The 22603-nt window shown below is 37.0% G+C and overlaps 1 protein-coding gene across 1 annotated transcript in view; it reads left to right on the top strand.

The window, feature by feature from the left end:
* Positions 1 to 22603, top strand: part of LRMDA (leucine rich melanocyte differentiation associated) — a 716652-nt gene that overhangs the window by 614202 nt on the left and 79847 nt on the right. The window lies entirely within an intron of this gene.

Genomic DNA, 22603 nt, shown 5'->3' with positions numbered 1-22603 from the left:
CAAGAATATCTTGTCTGTGTATACAAGGAATGTTGGATTTGTATTGGGATACTGTAGATTATCAAAACTTCAACATAAAAAATGTACTGTTAGTTAGTGTATCGCAATGATGAGAGCAAATCATCATGTGAAACTGGGGTGGGGTGAATGAGTAAGGGATGATATAGACAATGGCTTGCAGTTTTGTGCAAAGTCTTTCTTGATGGTCAGAAAAGGTAAGATTTGGTTTTAAATGGCAGCATATTTTAGTTTATGAGCCTTTGCTGCATTCTGTGGTTTGAAAGTGAACCCAAGGGATGTGACCAAGCTGACCAGAAGTAAGCTATAGGGAATCACTTCCTGGAGTGCTAAGTCTCTGTGGGAATAAAGTATGTTTCTCTGCAGCAAGACCTTAAAAGACAAAAAGAGAGTAATTAATTAGTTAATCTAATTTAGATTAATTTTTTATTAAATATCTAAGGAGCTGGGCAAACAATTCCCATTTCTGCATCTAACGGGAATTAGGAATTCAAGGCACAGGCAGCCTTTAAAAATTGTCAACTTTTTTTCTTTTCTGAATATTATCGAGACTTTCATTTTTCCACAGTGCACATCCCCCAGTCTGACTGATGAAGACCTGACTGTTCTCCATATTTTGTTGCTATACCCATAATTTCTGAGGTTTTCATTGAAACTTTTCCCCATATTTGCCAAAACTAACCTAGCAGCTTGGCCCCCAGTCACCCATACGAGTGTCACATCAGCGGGAATATGATTAATGAGGAAAAAACTATAACTTCATATTTTTGAGTAGACTAGAAAGTGTCTGATGTTTCACAACATAGCTCATTTTGTCATGCTGGCAATAAGAAACCATGAGAATGCTCAAGCTCCAAGCAGCATAACTGTAAAGTGGCAGAAAAACATAGAAAACGTTGGCTTCTATAAGTGGAAACTTGGGATCCAAAACCATAAACCCATCTAAAATCTTCTTTAGATATGTAGGAGAACTAATGATGCAATGAGCCTGCAACTGGCAATAAAATAAAAAAAAAAGTCTATTAAATTTGCTATTTGGCCTTATAATCTTTAACAAGAAAGAAGTCCAGTCATGGACATATTACAGCAGTTCCAGAGAAACTGGGTTCAAAGCATACACAGTACTGTGCAAATGCAGTCTCCTGAGAGATTCTCATGTTTAGTTAGCACTCCAGCCTAGCCTGTTTTTGCAGGAGTCCTCCAATTTTATCATTCAGGCATTTTTTATAGCCTCATTGGAACAAATAAACAAACATCTGGAATCATGTGGTATATTTAATTAAAAAGTTTTTGTTTGGCCAGAATAGTAAAATCATGAAAAATTGCCTGTCTCCAAGCTCAGAAAGGCCAAGTGATGAAGCTGTTGGCTACAGACAGTTTTACAATATATTGAAATTCATAGATATGCACACCTGCTACAAGGCCTCCCCCTTTATTCTGATTCATAACCATTAATGACTGTTTAGTGCACAGATTGTAACCCTTGTTTAAATGGGAATTTTCTGGTTTTAATAACTTATAGACATGTGCTGCTATATTCCATACAGCCTATATTGTTCTATAGTACACGGACTGGATAAAGCTTTATGCTGTTGGTTAAAAAAAAAAATAAATCATTATGGTACCTGTTCTATTAGAATATTCTGTCACATGAAAACATGTTTTCATTCCAGAGGGAGTAAATACCTGCCCCATGCTGAGTCTATTTCAAATGTTGGAAAGGTGAAAGGCAGTGTTTTGTCATTAAAATTAGAGTATATAATGAAAAAGTAAATATTCATTGTTTCATTTAATGCATTTTTTTAGGAAAAATTCAGGAGATTCTTGATGCTTTTGCAGGTGAAACTGCTTGCCATCCTCTGAAATATTAGTGTATCAATACATTGTACAGACCAGGTTTATTATTTATGAAAACTACTTGGCCTAATGAACTGCTACCATTTTGGGTGAACAAATATAGGCCTTTGAATATATGGGACATAGAATCTTATTTTTAGTTTGTACATCTCAGTCTCTAAACAGCTGAGCCCTCTTTTGAGAAAAAGAAAATCATATAACGCAGACAGTATTACTGCATCCAAATGTTCACAATTCTTCCTATTGCTTATGGTTAAAATAATTTGGACATCCCATTTAGAGTGCATTTCTCTGAGGATTTAGACTACTTAGCAGGATAGCATGCTTACATGACCTTGGCTGCTGTCCTGTGGTTAGTGTTACCGAGCTAAGAGAAGAGGACGTGTGTCATAAGAAACAAAAGCACCAGTTCCCACATAGTGAATATATGTAAAAGCCTACTTTAAAGCTGGGGAGGGGGAGATATTTCTTGCACAGTCAGAAGGGAAGCCGTCTGCGTAACAGCGATTAAGCTATTTTATATCCTTATGTGTTGGTTTTTTATAGTGTTCACGTCTTGCTATAACGTGTACATTTCTTGCAAACTGTGAATGGTCAAAAAAATGTGATGTATTTTGCATTGCTTTGTTCAGTGTGTGTGCTGTATTAGGAGTGGGTGAAGGTTCCTCTCTTTAGTTTTGCCTTTGGGAAAGAAAGGGGTATCTTTGTGCAATTTCGTTCCATTCTCTTATGCATGAAGAGAAAGCTGTCAACGTCTTATAGGATATGAACATCTGTATTCATGATCTAATGATGTTTGCTGATCAAAGTTCCTTTCAGAGGCCTGAAAACAAATATTAAATAGGTTGACAACTTCCCCTTTTTTCCTGTTTTAAGATATTTTTGTGGTCTGTCAGTAGCCTCAGTGCTAGAAAAGGAAATGATAGGAAGTACCATGACATCCTCCATTAGCTTTGTATGCCTTTAAACAGAGAGATCACATCTGGGGAGAAGGGGAGGAGACAAGTAAACAATAAACAAGTGAAATTGCTTTATGTCCCTTACCAAACAGAGGATGGCTGATCCCTTTTCTGCTGACATTCATTGTGATGCCTTTTACAGTTCGAGAGATTTTGAAAGTTATTCCTATTTACACAGGATGAAATTCTTTTACTGCATGATTGACAACATTGGTATGTTTTGCAAGATCCTTTTAAGAAAGCTTGTCTATGACTCTAAAGTGCCTAGTAAACGTAGGCAACCACCTGAAAGACCCCCCACCTGTGGCTGCATAAAACTGAAATAAAGAACGGAAAATAACCCATTGACTACGCACTTTCCCACCTACTGAGAGCAAAATGCAATGCAGTGCAATTTTAGTACTTGTGTGCCACTGGGGAAAATAGACTCCTAAAATCACACAGTGAAGCACTGGAAAAATTCTGTGAATTTGTACTAAGCACTGTGTTATAAAACCTAAAGAACCTCAGGCTTTGCTTCTCAAGTGAAACAGATTTGTATTGCTGTTCTGTTAGAATGCCTACCAAATGTAATGATGATATTTAGCACAGTAGGCTGAAAAAATGTAAGGCTAGTGAATAAGAATCCTTTCACAGGAAAGCTATACAGAGGGGGATGCAAGCTACACTTGTGATGTCTACTTAAAGACCAAGACAGACTTCAATCCCTGAATTTCTTTTGTTATACTTCTTCTCAGTGTCGGGTCACATACAGAGAGGTGGAAAGAGCACATGGCCTGAGTTGACTCTTTCAAAACCATTTGTAGTAGTAGACACAGCTTCCCACAATTAATAGAGATCTAAATTAAGGTTCGTGTCTTGTCTGAGTGAAGTTAGGATATATGCGTATCAAAATCACAACCAAACCAAAATGCCAAGGTGCTTAATTTCCCCACAATAGCTTTGCAGCCTCACCACCAGGTTCTGCATTAGTGGCACCTCTAGTAGCTTTATCACTGTATTTAGTCAGAAATAGGCTTAGAAAAACTGCATCTATCCTATCTCTACCTCTTCCTCAAAGGAGGGAGGCAACTCCCTGATGGTATTTTTGCTGAACTGTGAGTGGGAGTAGCCTGTCTTGACAGTCATTTTATTCCATTAAATAAAAGGAACAGGCTCAATGGAAATAATCCCTTGGGCCATGGTGGAAGAGCCAGAATCTATCTTAAAGCAAAAAGATTGGCAATCCTGCCCCCCAGATCAACCAGATGCACCCCGCAGACCCTCCCAAGCCCACCCAGTTGACAGATTGTCTCCTTCTTCTTAAATGCAGTGAATGATAAATTTCATGAGGGGGGAAAAAAGAGAGCAACTTTGTAATAAATAGATTAAATATAAGCTATTATATCATTCAGAAGCAATTTGGTGCTGTCTAATGCCAACCATTACTAATATAAAGTACATGATATGTCAAGAAAAAGAAATACCAGGTGAAATTACAGTAAGGTAAAAAGAAGATATGTAGACATCCACTCAACTACTAATTATGGATGTAAAGTTTGCATCTGCCCTGTAATCTGATGCTAGATAACAATGACAGTAGAAATGTGGAAGATATCTGAAGGAGTCCCTGTCCTAAGTGTTAATCATCACTCTGTTTTCTTTTCTTTCACTTTTGTTACAGTCTGTCATTATAAAAAGTAATCTCTTTTCCAAGTTGAGCTTGATAAAAAAGTGAAAGAGAAGCTGTGAGCTAAATTATTTTTTTGTGTGTGTGTTGAAAAATCTGTTTGTTTGCAATAAAGAAGTATAATAGCTTGATTCAGTGGTCCCACAAATGAGTGGAATTGGAACATCAAGTGATGATACAAAGGAGAAAGGGATTGGAATACTGTTAATGTCTGCCAACCCCTATGTGCTTTTTTTCCTGCAGCCTGCATGTTTAAGGAAGATAGCTGTTCAGATCTGGGTGAACTAACTAAAATAGTTTTCAAGACTTTTAAATACCATTTATTTCAGAGATACAGGAAACAAAATTCAGGCAGAAAAAGTTCCTATGAGAAGCTAAAATACAAAATGCAGTTTGGTAAAATAAAAATGTAAAGTGCGGATATGTTCTACAGAACACAAAGAAAACTTGAAAGAGTTCTAGTGGTCACTTGTTTACTTTCTGTGGCTGATACAGTAGCTAGAAATGCATTGAGTGGGAGATCCATGTAAAACAAATGTCGCAAGGAGGAATATACTTGTAACCATGTAATTATAATTGTCCATCCTGCGTAGACGCAGTATTTTCCTGACAGACTAACATTTAAAATCGTTCTTTGTCAACCTACCTCCTAAAGAAGCTACATTGTTTCACCAGGGAGTTAAATCTTACTCTGTCGTTCATTTTTTCCCTATAACAAACAGAAAGGTGAATCATGAATACTACTTCTGTGAAGTTCTAGAGGTTGTTCAGGATTTTTTTCTTGTGTATGTCAGAGACAGAACCTAGAGCTAGTCTGCAGAAATTTTAGAAGGTACCAGTTTCTAAGTTAGCTTAGTGTTCAATCCCATTAGGCAAACAGCGTCTGATTCATAAAACGGTCTTGACATTAAAGAACTTAGTTTTGAAATCCATATAACTATTTTGGTTGGTGTTACAGGATTTGAAATCTAGATAGAATTATTGTGATAACACTGAATTTTAACTGGTTCCTTCCTCAGAAAGTACTTTTAAATAAATAAAGGTGCAATAGCAATTTCTAATAATTTTGATTTGTGAAGTTCAAACTTGCTTTTCATTTTGCATCAACCCAGGGAATGTTTTCCATAGGTTAGAAGTACTATGTTGGAAGCAAATATATTAGTACAAGAGGGGAATCTCTAAGCAGTTTCTCCCTCTGGCTGTAGTTGCACCTGCACGAATTATGGGTAGAGAATCCATACATATGCTAGGCATCTCTGTGCTTTAAAATAACTACATGAAGGTGTTTTGGCCATGCAGATATGGCTGGACATATGATGAGGCTTTTCAGATTTTCAGCCAAGTCTTCACTTGTTCAGTAATTAAATGTTGAGGGAGCGGGGAAATAGGATACATGTCCATGTAGAGGTTAAGATGTTATATGGAGTTACTGTTGCGTTGATACGTCCCCGAAATTTGTTCCAAATCAATTGCTGATTATACTAGTAATTTAAAATCTTTGAGGTTGAGAGGTGCTACGTATGCATGCATGTAATATGCTCTCTGTATTCACAGAATCATAAAGTGGTTAGGGTTGGAAAGGACCTTAAGATCGTCTAGTTCCAATCCCCCTGCCATGGGCAGGGACACCTCACCGTAGACCATGTCACCCAAGGCTCTGTCCAACCTGGCCTAGAATACCACCAGGGATATAGCATTTACCACTTCTTTGGGCAACCTGTTAAAGTGCCTCACCATGCTCACAGTAAAGAGCTTCTTTTATCTGACCTGAACTTCCCCTGTTTAAACCCATGTCACCTCTTCCTATTGCTACAGTTCCTGATGAAGAGTCACTCTCTGGCATCCTTGCAGACCCCCTTCAGATACTGGAAGGCTGCTATGAGGTCTCCATGCAGCCTTCTCTTCTCCAGGCTGAACAGCCCCAACTTTCTCAGCCCATCTTCATACGGGAGGTGCTCCAGTCCCCTGATCATCCTCATGGCCCTCCTCTGGACTTGTTCCAACAGTTCCATGTCCTTTTTATGTTGAGGACACCAGAACTGCACACAGTACTCCAGGTTAGGTCTCGCGAGAGCAGAGTAGAGGGGCAGGATCACCTCTTTTGTCCTGCTGGTCACGCTCCTTTTGATGCAGCCCAGGATACGGTTGGTTTTCTGGGCTGCGAGTGCACACTGAAGCCAGCTCATGTTCATTTTCTCATCAACCAACACCCCCAAGTCCTTCTCCTCAGGGCTGCTCTGAATCTCTTCTCTGCCCAACCTGTAGCTGTGCCTGGGAATACCCTGATCCAGATGTAGGACCTTGCACTTGGCTTTGTTGAACTTCATGAGGTTGGCATTGGCCCGCCTTTCAAATGTGTCCAGGTCCCTCTGCATGGCATTCCTTCCCTCCAGGGTATCAACCGAACCACACAGCTTGGTGTAATTGGCAAACTTGCTGAGGGCACACTCAATCCCACTGTCCATGTTGCCAACAAAGATGTTGAACAGGATTGGTCCCAGCACCTACCCCTGAGGAACACCACTCTTTGCAATCTCAATTTGGAAATTGAGCCATTGACCTTAACTCTCTGCTTGTGGCCATCCAGCCAATTCTTTATGCACTTGGTGGTCCATCCATCAAATGTCTCTCCAGTTTAGAGACAAGGATGTTGTGCAGGACAGTGTCAAACACTTTCCATAAGTCCAGGTAAATGACAGCAACTGCTTTGCCCCTATCCATTAGTTCTGTAGCTCCATCACAGAGGCCCCCCAAATTGGTTGGTCATGATTTGCTCTTAGTGAAGCCATGCTGACTGTCACCAACCACCTTGTTGTTTTTCTTGTGCCTTAGCATGTTTTCCAGGAGAATCCTCTCCATGATGCTGACAGCCACAGAGGTCAGACTGACTGGTCTGTAGTTCCCCAGGTCTTCCATTTTCCCCTTCTTGAAAACTGGGATTATATTTCCATTTTTCCAGTCATTGAGAACTTCACCTGACTGCCATGACTTTTCAAATATGATGCACAGTGGCCTAGGAATTTCATTCATCAGCTCCCTCAGGACCCGCAGATGGATTTCATCAGGTTCATTATGGATTTGTGCACATGCAGTTTCCCAAGATGATCTCAAACCTGATTCTCTCCCACAGTGGGCCTAAGGTCTTCATTCAGCCATTGCCTGCTGAACTTCTGAGAAGAGCATCTCATCTCTACAGACCTTTGCTTCTTACTTGCTAAGCAGTAACTATATCCTTACTACTAAGCAAAGGCATCTTTGGCACAAATTTTGGTCAGTGTGGAAGTATCTAAATATTCCTTTCTCTGTAAGTAAAACATAGTCACCTGGCTACAGATTTTTGAGCATCACAGCTAGACAATATGTCAGTTTTCTATTGAATCCTAAAGTGTAACCCCAAGTAGACTGAAATTTTGTTGACAGTGTATTATGAGAGCAACTTGGAAGGAGAATTACTTCATAAACGTGAGCATTTCCTGTAATGCCTAGGTATATACTAGGAAGTCTTCATCCAAATGTTGATCTTGGGTGTTTTGATCTTGTTTGCCAAACTCTACATGGCAACAAAAGAAATGGAAGCTTGTGAGTGAATTCTGTCCAAGGTATATGCAAACTTTTTGCTCCTCTTTTTAAGTAGCTTAAATTTTTCAGTTGATCATCATCACTACTAATATTTTGTGATTCTTGATTTGGAAAGAGATTTGGAGATGCCTAAGGAACAGCTTTATAAGATTTAACCTCTCTAATGAGAGCGTGATAGATAACATGTATAAATTAGAAGGGGGGGGGGGCAGTATGAAAAAGATAATTTTGTCATTTCAGTAATCAAATGTCATTGAAAAGATACTTATGAATCTTAAATCTTAGGATGCCTGTCAGATTTCTTTTAGTCTAGAAACAATGACAGTCATAATTTGAAGATGAAATATGGTCAGAGCTTCTGTCTCCTTGACAATCACTCCAATATTTAGACAAAAAAAGTGTTCTCTCGCAGATTTCATTAGTCAGCTCATGCTTTTTATCTTTTCCCTCATGTAACTTCAATACCCTGTGAGAAGCCTAGACAAGCAGAATCGAGTGTTTTCTCAAATATAAAAGAATTTCCATGTGAGTATGTAAATCCAGAGGAACTTTAAGGACAATCCCACAGATGCCTGTATGACCCAGGAAATAATAGGGTTACATTTAATGAGTTTGGGTTTGCTTTTGAGCAATTACAATAACTTCTCTAACCAATTTAATGCCTCCTCCTACATTTTCTTATGCTCATTGCCTAACTGAAGTTTTTTAGGTTCTTTCCTTCCCCCCACCCCCCATATGCTGTTGCCTTGATGCTTAATCAAGGGGAGAGAAGAGGGAAGGGGTGTGGGTAGGAGAAAAACTAGCAGCACTGAGAAAGGCTTGAAGATCTGCTTTGGCTAACAAGCCAGAGTGAAGAGATTCTGATTAACAAAGTAATCTGCATTCACAGAGTATCTTTTATATAGTGTCTCTGGGCACTTACAATGCAATAATCTGTGGGGGCTGGCTAAGTAAGAGGAAAAGCTTGAAAGAATGGGAATTTTGAAAGCAGAGAAAGAAGGGAGCTTGATCTAATGTCGTAAGGCAGGGAGCTTTGGAGCCTTAGGGCACAGTTAACAAAGGGTCTGCCACCTGCTGTCTCCAGCCTTTGTATTTGTTTAGAGAAAGGTTTAGTAAATTTACTCATGGGGCTTGGTTCCTTTTCTTGATTTCAGTCCACCATAGCTCAGAATCGCCCTAAATATTTGTGTGGTGATATAACATCATATGCATCCTCGACTTAGGTAAGAGCAGTAGGAGAGGGTTACTTACTTAAGTAGTTAAGTAAGTTAAGTTAAAGGCTCATGAGAGAATTGCCTTCTTTTTTGTTGCTGTCCCCCCCACTTTTTGTTACCTCTTTTTAACATCAGCAAGGTGGTTCTAAGAGAAAATGGACAAAGGAATTTATGCTGCTTTTTGCAGCAGGATTATTGTGCAACTACCAAGTTTCACTTTATCTGATCTGATATAAATGGCATGCCTACTAAAAAGTCAATGCTGGCCACTACTATTGCTTTCTGAAACACAGGGAGAATTCTATGACGTATATGCTTGTTTGGAGAAAAATTGAGGAGTTTGAATGCTACTATGTTTCCTTTACTTTTCTTGAGGATGTTATGCTTTCTCGTTTTGAATGTATAAACAAGAACAGTTTTCTCTTACACCTATATTGTCACCTTATTTGAGTATCGTGAAATCTTGTATGGGGCCATTGTCAGGTGTGTGTGTAGCAAGAAATTATCCATGGTCCAGTGCATTTACTTAGTTAAATGGACAAGATAGGCCATAAATAAATGGCCTCTTTTTATTAATAAAAGAAAGAAAGTACTGCTTTCCTTACTTTTGTATTTGAGAATGTGAGGCAAAAAGCACCATGTAGAGTGATGAATCCAAAATGTCTGGGACATTGTATGGACTTAAGTATCCTAATTCTTGGTCCATGGACTTAGTAACTAGAATACCCCGATACAAATGTTTTCATCAAAGGCATGAACATTTCTTAAATAATTTTAATAATATGATCTTTATCATGCTTGTTTTCATGGTGACAAGAGTTAGTTCTCCTGCCTTGATCATTCTGACTTTCCCTTATCTTCTGGTTTTGCAATCTGGCACTATATTTGTATGTCTTTTAAAACTTCCCGCATGTTAAAATGAGCATATTAAGCATAATCGGAAGCACTGCATAGTCATTACCACCTGTGATGTTTCAACACTGAGTTGTCAATCATGATGAATAAATCTCATGAAGTATAAAATAATTAAAAGAAACAGGTGATAGGGGATGTAGACAGGCAGCTGAAAATAAACTATGTTGGGCATCTGACATCATTATCCTCCTGAAGACAGCAAGGAGCTTTCAATGCAGATAGGCTACAATTTTCAAAGTTGCCTGTAGAGGTTAGTTTCTTCTAAATCATATAGATCTTTGTAGGAGAAATTAATCTGCAGTGAGTTGGAGTATTTTGGTGATGTAAAATTATCATTTGCATATGTGATATAGTGCCATTAAAATGACTTTTTATTTTACTAAAATGCTGAAAGACATGGTTTATTGATGGACTTGGCAGTGCTAGGCGAGTAGTTGGACTTGATGATACCAATGGTCTTTTCCAACTTAAACCATTCTATGATCCATCCCTCTTTTTGCAATAGCCTTTCTTTTCAGTAATTACAAAACACAGTTTTAGGAAAGTAGCAATACTATATCATTTAGTCTGTTAAAACCCACTCTTCTCTAAAGGTATTGTGAAGAGAGTGACAGCAGCCCAGCTCAGCTTTAAGAGGTGGATGATGAGCAAGCAAAGGGCTTTTTCATCAAAACACAAGTTTTTTCCTGTCCAGTAAACCCAAAAATTGAAATGATCCACACTATACTTTTCTGAGTTGTTCACAAAAAATAATTGTTATGTGATCACTTCTAATGCTGTCATTTCTTTGCTGAAGCTGAGGCTATTATGGCTATAAACTGCTATAGTATAACAGCTGTTTATCAAAATATTCATGAAAATTTTCTGTGACAGAAGAAATGGGCATACTTATAATACTGTTTCCATGGAAAAAGATGCATGTGCTTAGCTTTACTCAAAGTTATGGCATACTGTTCTAAACTTAACAGAACTAGTTCAGCACATAATCCATAATAAAATAGGAATTGTGGTATTTAAACACTAATTCAGTGCATATTGCTTTGTATGCAAAGACTCTGTTTAAGACATTGAAAAGCAGGTTTTCTTAGTAAATGCTACCCAAGCTATGGCATATATCCCAGTCCTGGGATATGAGTAAGGTCTTTATCTGGTGTCCAAGCTATGGTTCCATAGTTTACTGTTTCTGCCCAGTATAACAACTAGTGGATGTTACACACATTTTTGATTGATGAGGTATTGAGGAGGTTTTGGAAATCTGAAAAATCATATTACTAAAGATTACAGAGCAGTGGGAAACGGAGCCAGGAATGTACCTATAATTTAGGGTAAGGAATAGTAATGAGTACCCATAAAAATAAATAACCATGATGTTAAATAGACTGCAGATCATTTGCACCTTGAGGCTTTTCTCAGATTCTGTGCCAGTAAAGAAATGTGGTCATAAGCCCTCATTTTTATTTTCTTTTATTTTTTTTAGCCAAAAGAGTTTCTGTAACACAAATTTTATTTGTTTTATGTCATTTAAATAGTCCAGGAAATATTTAGGACTATGAAGGGGACAAGATGAAGACCAAGGCAAAAGGAAGATGAAGGCATAAGTCATAAGAAGCCTTCACTATTTTGAAGAAGTACTTTAAGTTCTGATTGTCCTTTATCATATTTGTTTTATATTGCTTCTGACTCTTTCATAGCTGCTAATGCCATTCTGAAGTCTGTTCTCAGCAGTTGTAATTATTTCACTTCTGTTCAATAAGAAATCATCTTTGATTACTGTAGACATGCAAAATGAATCTGTGCGTTTGCTCACCAATTCTTATTACAATCTTGAAAGTTCTCTCTCAGTTTGTTCTCACCAGTCAAAAAGAGAAAGACTTTGTGTCTGTCTTTTTTAAGAGGCATGTTACTGAGTGTAAGTACTTTGGGCTACAGAGTGAAGTTTAGCTTTTCCTGTACTCACAAGTATAGGAGATATTTTAAGATGAGATTTCATAGTTAAGCAATTAAAAGCTTCTGCCCAAAGAGTGGCCCTACTCTTTGTTTCTGCTTTATCATAGAAGAGTTTGACTGATAAAAATAGCCACACTGCTGATTTTTAAATAACATTCATCTGTGTCACAGGCCATGTTGTAATCAGATATAAGTTAGTAGAGTCTGTGTGTGCTGGAACCACACCACTTTACTGACATTTTGCAGCTTCCTTTCATTCTCAAAGTTTTTATCTTAAAGTTTCATAGAATTTGTAAGTTAGTTATGTGTGTAAAATTACAGATCTCTACAGATTCAGGCAGTTTACAAATCACTTGGCTGTCATACGTTTGTGCAAGAATTTTCATGGACATCATCTTTCCCCCTGACAAAATTTATTGAGCCACAATGAAAGGAAATTTGGAAAGCCACTCATTTTTAGTAAAATGTTGTTAGTTCAGTGAGAGGTGGAATGGTCAGCAGCCTTCTCCATACTTCAAGTTCCCAAAGCAAAAAGGAAATTTATTCTCTCCACTGAGGTGTAAACTAGTTTATTTTCAGTCATTTATCTGAAAAGTTGATGCTCACCATAGTAATTCATCAGACATTTTTTTGTGAAGTGTATCTGGCAGGGCTTCTTGGCATCAGCCTTTGAAATTCTAAGAGTTCTTGCATCCTCTGGGAACAGAGTGACTCTCATCTTATTGCACATCTGGAAGGAATGTTGCTGCTTTTTTATTTCAGTAGGAAGGGATTGTTAAGATAGTGATTTAACCTCTCTAAACTGTGTGCTAGTATCTTCAATTTTTTTGACAATGACAGGTTAAAAATGCCGTAATTTATAAAATACATTCATATTGCAGTTTCTAATGGTAAAATATAATAATAATTATTGTATAAAAATAACAATGGGAGCATAAAAATATTAGGAAAGACTTGTTACTGTTAACATTAAAGATTTCAGTAACTATATTAGGACTTCGCTGAGCCTTTCATGAGGAAATAGATGTTAATTCTGTCTATCTATTTAATGTGCTAACACTGTGTTATTTAACCTCATCAGGCACTCTGGTTAAACAAAACATAGATGCCTACTTCTGTTGAATATAATTGTCCTTTTTAATGATCTAGAAGCCTTAGTAATACTTCAGACAAAAATAGAATTTTCACTGTAAATTAAAGATTTTTTTTTTTTTAAACAGTGAATTGAATTAGGAAAAGTTCCCACCTACTATTCAATTATACAGCATTGTCTGAATTACAAGACAAGTCTTAATTTCTTGTTCCAAAAATATGCCAGTTATAAATGTTTATGCTTAATTATTCAAAGTATTTATTCCAATAAAAATCAGTATTAATTTTACTGATGTAAACACAATTATCTAAAAGCTGTTCCTCCTTATTGTTAAGATTTTAACATATTTAATAGAATGTTACATTATTTATCTTAATCCAGAAAAACATATGAACTGTCACTTAAATTCCATTATGTGCTTTTGTCTTTTGCAGAATATGGATGGTTTTAAATTTATGTATAAAAGACTTACTGAGTGACAGACTTTTTATTGGAACAGGGGTTAATGCTGTTTGCAAGCTTTATGTTACTAAAAATCTAGAAAAGATTGAATTTTCTTCAGTATTTCAATGAAAAATAATATAAGGCTGAATGCCAACAGGAGATGCATTAATAATCCATAAACCTATGGTAGCCAACTAATTTGGGGCATTATAGGAAATCTTGGCTTTATGCTGGCCAATATTTCTAAAATGAGTTTCCATCAATAAGTGCAGGATATACTAAACTGAGTTATTAATCTGCAAGGAAGAAGCTAAAATTCAGAGAGATATGATTTCTGTGCAGGAAGAACTTTTCTTTTAGGCATTAAATTTTAATCCAGAGTATTTAGAAGTCATTAAGAAAAAAAAAAGAAAAGAGGATTTCTGTATTGTTATTGTGGACTCCAGCAATGTTTTCACATTACTAATTAGTGACAAAATGTCAGTAAGTTTTGATAAGTCTTTTTCCGTACTTTTCTAATTCAGTTTCCCATTTCTCTGCATTCCTGCCTGGAAGCCTATGCATAATGATCTAATACATATTTACTATTGCAACTAATAATAAGTATCATGACGTATGTGCATACTGTATTATCAGTCTTCCTTCTTGCCTCTGTGCTACCATAATTAAGTAGTCTGTGGCACAAGGAATTGTGCAAGGTCCTACACCTGGGTTGGAGCAATCCCAGCCACAGCTACAGGTTGGGCAAAGAAGAGATTCAGAGCAGCCCTGAGGAGAAGGACTTGGGGGTTTTGGTTGATGAGAAAATGAACATGAGCTGGCTTCAGTGTGTGCTCACAGCCCAGAAAGCCAACCGTATCCTGGGCTGCATCAAAAGGAGCATGACCAGCAGGTCAAAGGAGGTGATCCTGCCCCTCTACTCTGCCCTTGTGAGACCTCACTTGGAGTATTGTGTGCAGTTCTGGTGTCCTCAACATAAAAAGGACATGGAACTGTTGGAACAAGTCCAGAGAAGGGCCACGAGGATGATCAGGGGACTGGAGCACCTCCTGTATGAAGACAGGCTGAGAAAGTTGGGGCTGTTCAGGCTGGAGAAGAGAAGGCTGCGTGGAGACCTCATAGCAGCCTTCCAGTATCTGAAGGGGGCCTATAGGGATGCTGGGGAGGGACTCTTCATTAGAGACTGTAGTCTTAAGTTAAAACTTAAACAGGGGAAGTCTAGATTGGATATAAGGAGGAAATTCTTTCTTGTGAGGGTGGTGAGCACTGGAATAGGTTGCCCAGGGAGGCTGTGAATGTTCCATCCCTGGCAGCATTCAAGACCAGGTTGGGCGAGGCCTTGGGTGATATTATTTAGCGTAAGGTATCCCTGCCCGTGGCAGGGGGGCTGGAACTAGATGATCTTAAGGTCCTTTCCAACCCTAACCATTCTATGATTCTATGATCAACATTTTCAACCATACCCTGAGAAGCAGAAATATAAATCAGTTAGAAGAGTTAGTGGACATTTACAATCTCATGATGCTCACTGCCCTTGGCAGATATGCTTGTTTCCTTGTGGCTTGCCAGTAGGGTTTTCTATATTGGCTGCTAAGACTTGGATGTGATGAGCTCTCTTCTGTGGCTTGTATTTGTTTTTAAATGAACAAAATGAGGCTTTAGCCTGAATAATGGTTTAGGTATGATTTCAAAATGCCATGAATTTTTATTTTGAAATTTACTCAAAAATGTTTTTAATTTCACCTTGTTATTTCATGAGAATTTCATATGTTCTTTCTCATACAATTTCCATGATATTGGTCTGAAGAGTCATATGAACAGCTGTTCCCATGTTCTATGTCCATTCTGAAATGCTCATACTCAGACAACCCATGTTATCCCATCTGTAGTCTTGTATGCTGTTATTGTTTCTATAACATGGAATTGGTTAAGATACCTAGCTGCATGAAGATGCTGCTGCCTTACTAATATGGACATTAAAAATGTAGCTCTTAAACTGTAAGAGATTAATATACTCACCTTCAATAAACGTTTGAGAGGATTAATTTTATCTGTGGTTTCATATTCCTTCTTGAAATCTATGAAATAGAATGAAAGTTTCCTCACATTGCTCCACTTAGTCAAGTGTATTAGTGTATTCCACCAGATCTATTTTGTTGATCTTTTTCTATCTTTTTTTTTTTTTTCCCGTCTCTGTTAGACCAAAACTTAATGCTTGTGTCTCATCCCTTTGGGTTCTGACACTGTATACTGGCTTCTCCCAGTCTGTTTCAAATGTCTTTTTTTTTTAACCTAGGAGGATTTGGAAATTGCAGAACTGTGATATGCAATGTGATCTGACAGTGGTCAGAAGCTGTCCCTGTGGAATTGTATCCATTAGGCCATACCTCTGAGACTTAGGTTTCCAGGCTCTTAGTCTCTGAATATTTTGCCTGAGCTAACTCATCTGAACTAACTTCTGAAGAACTTAATTTTGTTCTCAAGATTAGTTTGCTATCAATGCATCAATATGAAGAATATAGATAGCATATTGACTGCTTTGAGGACATGAAATCAATAGTTTTATTATAGTTCTCTTAGACTGCAAATTCTTAATCAGCAGCTAATATTTTGACTTTCTTCCGTATTACTGCAAATAGCAGATTTTCAGAAAACGCTGCTTTATTTGGTATAAATTTCCTTTTCATTTGTGTGAAAGCTAATTAGAAGCTTGCTGATAGGACACATGCATTGGAAAAAAAATGATAATTTTACAAAATATTCCTTCACAGTTGTATTAGTTTTATACTGGGGTTTCCCTCTATGGCAGTGGGAAACCATAGTGAAATTTCCTTTTATTGTATTCTACAGTGCTAATCTCCTTGGAGTTTATTATTATCACACCCAAAGTAGATATTCAGTGTGACATTCATGAAATTATTATCACCTTCTACCATCTAACCTAGCAGGAGCTATGACTATAACTTTTCAAAGAGATAATGGACAAATGAGGCATTTCTAGTTTCAAATCCTACTGCAGCCATCACCATGAGAAAGTGAGGAGGAACTTCCTGTGACCTGCAGGCAGCAGAATATAGGTACCTCCAGGGGTGGGTTGTGCTCTTTCCAGCATTCATACTTAAAGAAATAAATTGAAAAGCAGTGTAATTAAGGATGATGTTTATTTTCTGGTTGTTTATGTTCTTGATCTGTGTATCAAAGAAATTATATACCTTTCTGTGCTTGATCTCAAATTGATAGCAACATCAACTGTAAAGATAGTGTGATACGTTACTGTGTGAATGCAATAGTACTTATTGCATGAAGCTTACAGAGTTTTATGATTTCCAGAAGTGGTACCCAAATGATGCCTCCAGCCATATGTGGACAGCTAGACCAATTTTTCCATCCTCTGTTTCTGGCTCCTCCCTTTTGTAGGAACTCCTCCAATGCTGGCATGGACTATTCTGTAGCTCTCATGAATTGTTCTGGTAGTGACAGCCCATTCCTGGCTAGGCTTTTTCCCATGAGTGCTTCAAGAATGGGCAAAGAGTTCACCTGTAAATGTGTCATAAAGTTAACACTGAAAGTCTGGACCTGCTGCTAGTGTACAGATCAACTTAGCATACAATGTATATGCTGTTGGTCTGGTCACTCTGCAGAGAAGTTGATCGATCTAGGGCTAACTGCTGCCACAGAAAAGCAGGATGAGTACTCCTGGTTTAGGGAGTGATTTCTAGGAATGTATTTGTGTATTGTCCTCATTTTCCATCTTAAAAAGGAAAATTCTGATGAAGTCTTTGAAATTTGAAAAACATTTAAGATTTAATTATATTAAGTTCTTAAAACATTAAATACAATAAATTCAAGTTCAGTAACATTAAAAATGTAAGTAATGAAGATTTTACATTGTGAAATTAATAAATGATAAAAATGAAATTTGGAATAAAGCATTTAAAAATTGATACAGAACTTTGTGAGCTGTTAGCTTGCTGATGTTTTCTTGCAAAAATTACAAGATTATCCAAATTTTGAGGCATCTTAGTCTTAAAAATACCCTAGGTATGTAATAACTTTATCGTACCCAGGTATCGTTTATATCAAGAGAAATGTTCATTGCTTTTTTCATGTACTTTCACATTATCTGAGTAAAAAAAAAAAAAAAGAAAAAAAAAACCAAAACAGCAACAAAAAAACCCCAAACAAACAAAAACTCCAACAACTTTTTAACCAGCATTTGGGGATTCATTTTGCTTTGGTTTTGGTGTAAGGGCAATCTTACGGTTATTTCTGAGTTATAGTACCAAAGTTTATCTGCTTTGGCTTTTACCTCCTTAAGGGCAAGGGTATTAAGCTAAGGACAATTTCAGGTATGTTGTTCCGGTAGTATTTGGCTGTCCGTCTTTTACAACATTTGGTATACTATGAAAGGAAATTATATTCATACTGGATTTTATAATAGATAGTAAACATCAGTAAGTTTAGGTTTAGAACACTCAAGAAATTAGTACTACTGATGAACTTTTGTGCTCAAGTAGAGAAGTAATGAAGTTTCGCCTTGCATAGCTGCTGCAGCTGCTGTGATCCTTTCTAGTCCAGCAAAGATTTTGGTTAAGAACTTTTAGGTCTTGGTGAAATGAAAAGTAAAAAATAACCTTCAGCTCTAAATTTTGAACTGTTTGGGTTTTGTTGTTTATTTGGTTTTTGTTGTTTCATTTTTTTTTCTTTTCCCTCCTTCCCCACCCGCAGGGATTTATTTAGTCTAATTTTTTGGTGGTCTAAACTGTTATCATAGTTTTGTGGTGCAGTTCATTCTGTCATTCATTTCTCTGTATTTTTTGAGAAGTGTGAGAGGGATTGATTGTACATCAAGTGATCAAATATTAGTGGAAGTCTTACAGTCTTACATTTCAGTAAATGGAACTTATTAACTGGAAGTAGGGAAAAGAGTTCTATGTTTCACTAATAATTTTCCCTACTTTCAAATAATAATGCCTATAAAAGATGCAGTGTATTGAGCATTTCATAAGGTATTCCAAAGTCTGCCTATAAAGTATAACATAGTTTGTATACTAAAAGTTCGATTGGCTTCTGAAGCGTATGAAAAAGCACAGGTCTTTACAATAAGATAAAAATGTAAATTTTATAAAAGAGCATCAATACAAACATTGATCTCCTGTCTCTTTATATTCTAGTAATTGCTGAGGAAAAAGTGTCTTCCCATTTGGATTATAGCTTTCACAGGCATGCTGTAATCAGTGGAGCAGTTTAATGACTTAACCTCCCTAAGGAGTTATCCTATTGTAGTTTTCTGAGAGATGTTTGGTATTTACCCACATGGCATGCACCTTGAAATTCAAATTGAACAATGAAAGAGATGTGATTCAATTCTCTACTACCTTCTGCTGGACGCAATTCCCAGAGCGACAGTACATATAGAGGTAAGATAATATCACAGTTTGACTGAAGTTATGTGCTTCCTGCTGGAATGCCTGGATATCATTCTGATGAGCATGAATTGAGTGCGAATTGCACGTTGACTTCTTCACTTGGATCCAATGGAAAAGTAGAAATAAATAATGGAAATATGAATGAGTCAACCTGTGAAATCCCACATGCTGATATCTTCAGTTGTCCTTTCCCATATGCCTATTTCAGTATTGCTGTATGTCAGAGTAGCGCAGACTGCCCTTTTTTAGTTATTAGCCCTATTGCTTTGCCTCACAACTTCATATCTTGATGGTGTTTGCTTAGTTCCTTCCTGTAATTCTGCTTCTCTGCCAGATCCTGTAGTAATTCCATTTCTTTTATCCCTTAGCATCCTAATCCTTTTGAATAACACTAGGAGCCTCTTAGGATTTTTTTGTTGATGATGGGGAAAATTATCTGAGAAGGACACAGCGGAACTAAATAGGCTAAAAATAGAATTACTCTTGAAAAGAGTGCAAACTAAAATTTTAGGAGAAAGTGAACGGTTTAAATAGATTCACAGAGACAAATGTAGAAAGTATGCGTCATGAGACCCACTGATATATGTAAGAGTGAAAAGAGCGGCTGGCCAGAAAAAAAGAGTCTTCCTTCTAGAAAGCTTCATAGAACCTTCACATTGAAATGGACATTAGGCAGCAAAGGTCAGTGTGTAGGGGAAAAGGAATTCATTTAAGACTGCTTAAACGCCTGAGATATCAGAGAGAAGTTTTGAAAATTTATTTACGGTTCCTATTTTGTTCGGTTAAACAATGAAAAGGAACAGGAATACCCTTTGCAGTCCACAGGAGTACAATAGATTCATAAAACTAGAGCCGATTTTAAAATTGTATTTGCCATAACCCCACAGATTATCCAGTCTAATGGAGTCTGTCTTTAATAATCATCACAAACCAACAAAATACGAATTATTAAAGGATGTCTGGTGAAGAAGAATTGTAGAGATAAAAACAAACCAGCAATAAAAAAAATCCTTAAACTCAAACAACAAATAAACATGCTGCAAAGCTTCTTTGGAAAACTTGGGACCTCTAGTTGCACATCAGCAAACTGATCTGAAGCTGTACATCTGGTAAATTGTAGTAAAAAAAAATTATATTTAAGTTTCTCTCTAGAGAGAAATTCTGATAGGTCCAAACATCTCTGTTCTGTTGTTTGTATTTTTGTGTGTGTATGGTGGGTTTTAATTTTGTGGTGTTTCTTTATTTGTTTTTTTTCCCTGGTAGATTGGTTGTTTTGAAGTTGTTTTTTTTTTGTTGTTGTTGTTGCTGTTGTTGCAGTCAGGTTTTCTCTAAATATACTGAGCCCTCTAGGTCAAAATTGTTTACTTCTATAATTTGGACATCTGAGTTCTATACTACTGTTGCCAGTGTGTTTTCAGCTGTGCCAAAACTGAGCAGGTCTGTGGTTCCTTTGTAACATCAAAATGGAGACATTTATCACGAAGATTTATCATGGGAGAGACAGCCAGATGGTTTTTTAAAGGTTTGAGTCTTGGTTAGCTCATGTGATATTTTAGTTAAAAAACCCTACATCAGCTGCTCACTGGAAAGGCTTTTCTTTCTCCTTCTTAGTAATGCAGAAAACATTAATATAATAGCAGATGTGGCAGAGATTGTCATTTTAGAAAGGAAACCAAGTTATAAGCAATTCTACTGATTACATTGCAATTATAATGTGACCTCCTGTTGCCTTGCATTGAAGCAGCATTCATTTCAGACACATGCTGATAAACAACATGCACGATAAATGACCCTTCAGAAGGGGCAATTGCAAGACTCAAGTTTGGAATTTTTGCTCATACCAAAGCATTTCTTTTGCCAAGTCTGTAGCATTAGGCCAGAAGGAATGCATTTCATTGCATAAAGACAAGACTTATTGGGAACAGAGCCCTGTGAGCTTTTAAACGCTTTAATTCAAACTATATTCAGATTTTAAGTCATTGATTATGATAGAGGCAAGCTATTGTAAGACACTGAGGAGACCAAACACTAGACTCTTGTCTATTTTCCTGCTGAAGTTAGAAGAATCTTCAGTTGTTTGTGCGTTTTGGTACTTGTTGCTAACAAAGATGAGAATACTTATTTGACTCAGAGATGTAGATCAGTTTGGAAATCTCAAGAGAAGACTATTTCCTATGAGATTTCTAGTACTTCTTGGTACTTGGCAAAGCAGAAGTATTATGATAGTATCCTTTCCTGTAGCATTTTGGTACTTTAGGTTCTGATCTTTGCATGAGATCTAAGCAATGCAGAGATCAAAGGAGAAGCAGGTATTTCTTCCCTTGTGTCTGAATTACTTGGGGGAATTTTCAGTGTACAGGGTGTGAAAAGGAACTGAGGCAAGGTTTACAATGACAGGTGATACCTTTCATTAGAGCAACTGATGTAGAAGAAAAAAAATGTTTGAATTTTTTGGATACACATGCCCTTATTCAGGTCTCTTGTCAGGCCACAGAATTTATCTGTTTGATCGACTGACAAAAATGAATAAAATAGACAAGGTCTGGAGGAAGAGCAAGCCTGAAAGCCTGAAGAAGGGCATTTGTCCCCAAAAGCCTGTAGGCTCTCTTTTTCTACATTAGTTGTTCTAATAAAAGGTATTATCTACTGATACAAATGATATCTTGCCTAGATCCTTGCAGTCACATCTGCAACCACGCTACTGTTACAACAGGCAATGGTGACATTTAAGTAAAAGTTCAAATCTGATTGTTTCTCCCTGCTCCTTCTTCTGCCCTTTAATTTTACATTATTCATTGTTCCCTAATTTTCTATTCTAATCCTAGTGTTCTCCATACTCTGATGTATACTACAACTTTACAGCCTTGCATCTTTCGGACACACCTCACTGTGGAAATGGGACTGTTGCCTAGAAAGACTCTTTATATAGCATGATCCCAGACTAGAAATAAAAGAAAGGACATATGAAGTCCCAGCTGATGTCTAAAATGCAGCCTTAAGGGTATTGTTCTTTCTTTTTTTTTATATCAAACAGTTTACAGAATCTTGACAAATGGCATCAGACAGGTAGTGAAAGTAATCTTCCGATTTCACAAGAAATTTGTCATATGAACTGAGTCTCTCTGGTCTATGAGATTGCAAACTTTCACAAAGATAGAGTCTGTATGTTCCACAGTTGACTGAAATTAAATCTGTTCTTAATCAAAATTACTCCATAGCTCTCCAAACTTCTTAGGCCTTCTTATAAATTCTGTGGTCTTGGAGAGCAGAGTTAGACTGTACGTGAAATCTGTTGTTGGATCAGAACCAACACGAGATTGACTATTCAGAAAAATATATATTTCTTATTTTGGAAGATATATGGAAGATATGATAACACATCCCTATAGGTTGATCATCTATATTTAAGTCAAAGCTTCCTTCCAATTTTTTATTTTTTATTTTTTTTTTTACTCAGAGGAAGTAGCAGGATTTGATTT

This window comes from Pezoporus flaviventris, unplaced genomic scaffold (genome assembly GCF_033815535.1).
Source record: "Pezoporus flaviventris isolate CSIRO_AGI_PZ_B2104156 unplaced genomic scaffold, CSIRO_AGI_Pfla_v1 ptg000001l, whole genome shotgun sequence".
NCBI lineage: Eukaryota > Metazoa > Chordata > Aves > Psittaciformes > Psittacidae > Pezoporus > Pezoporus flaviventris.
This window is presented reverse-complemented; position numbering and strand designations above follow the sequence as displayed.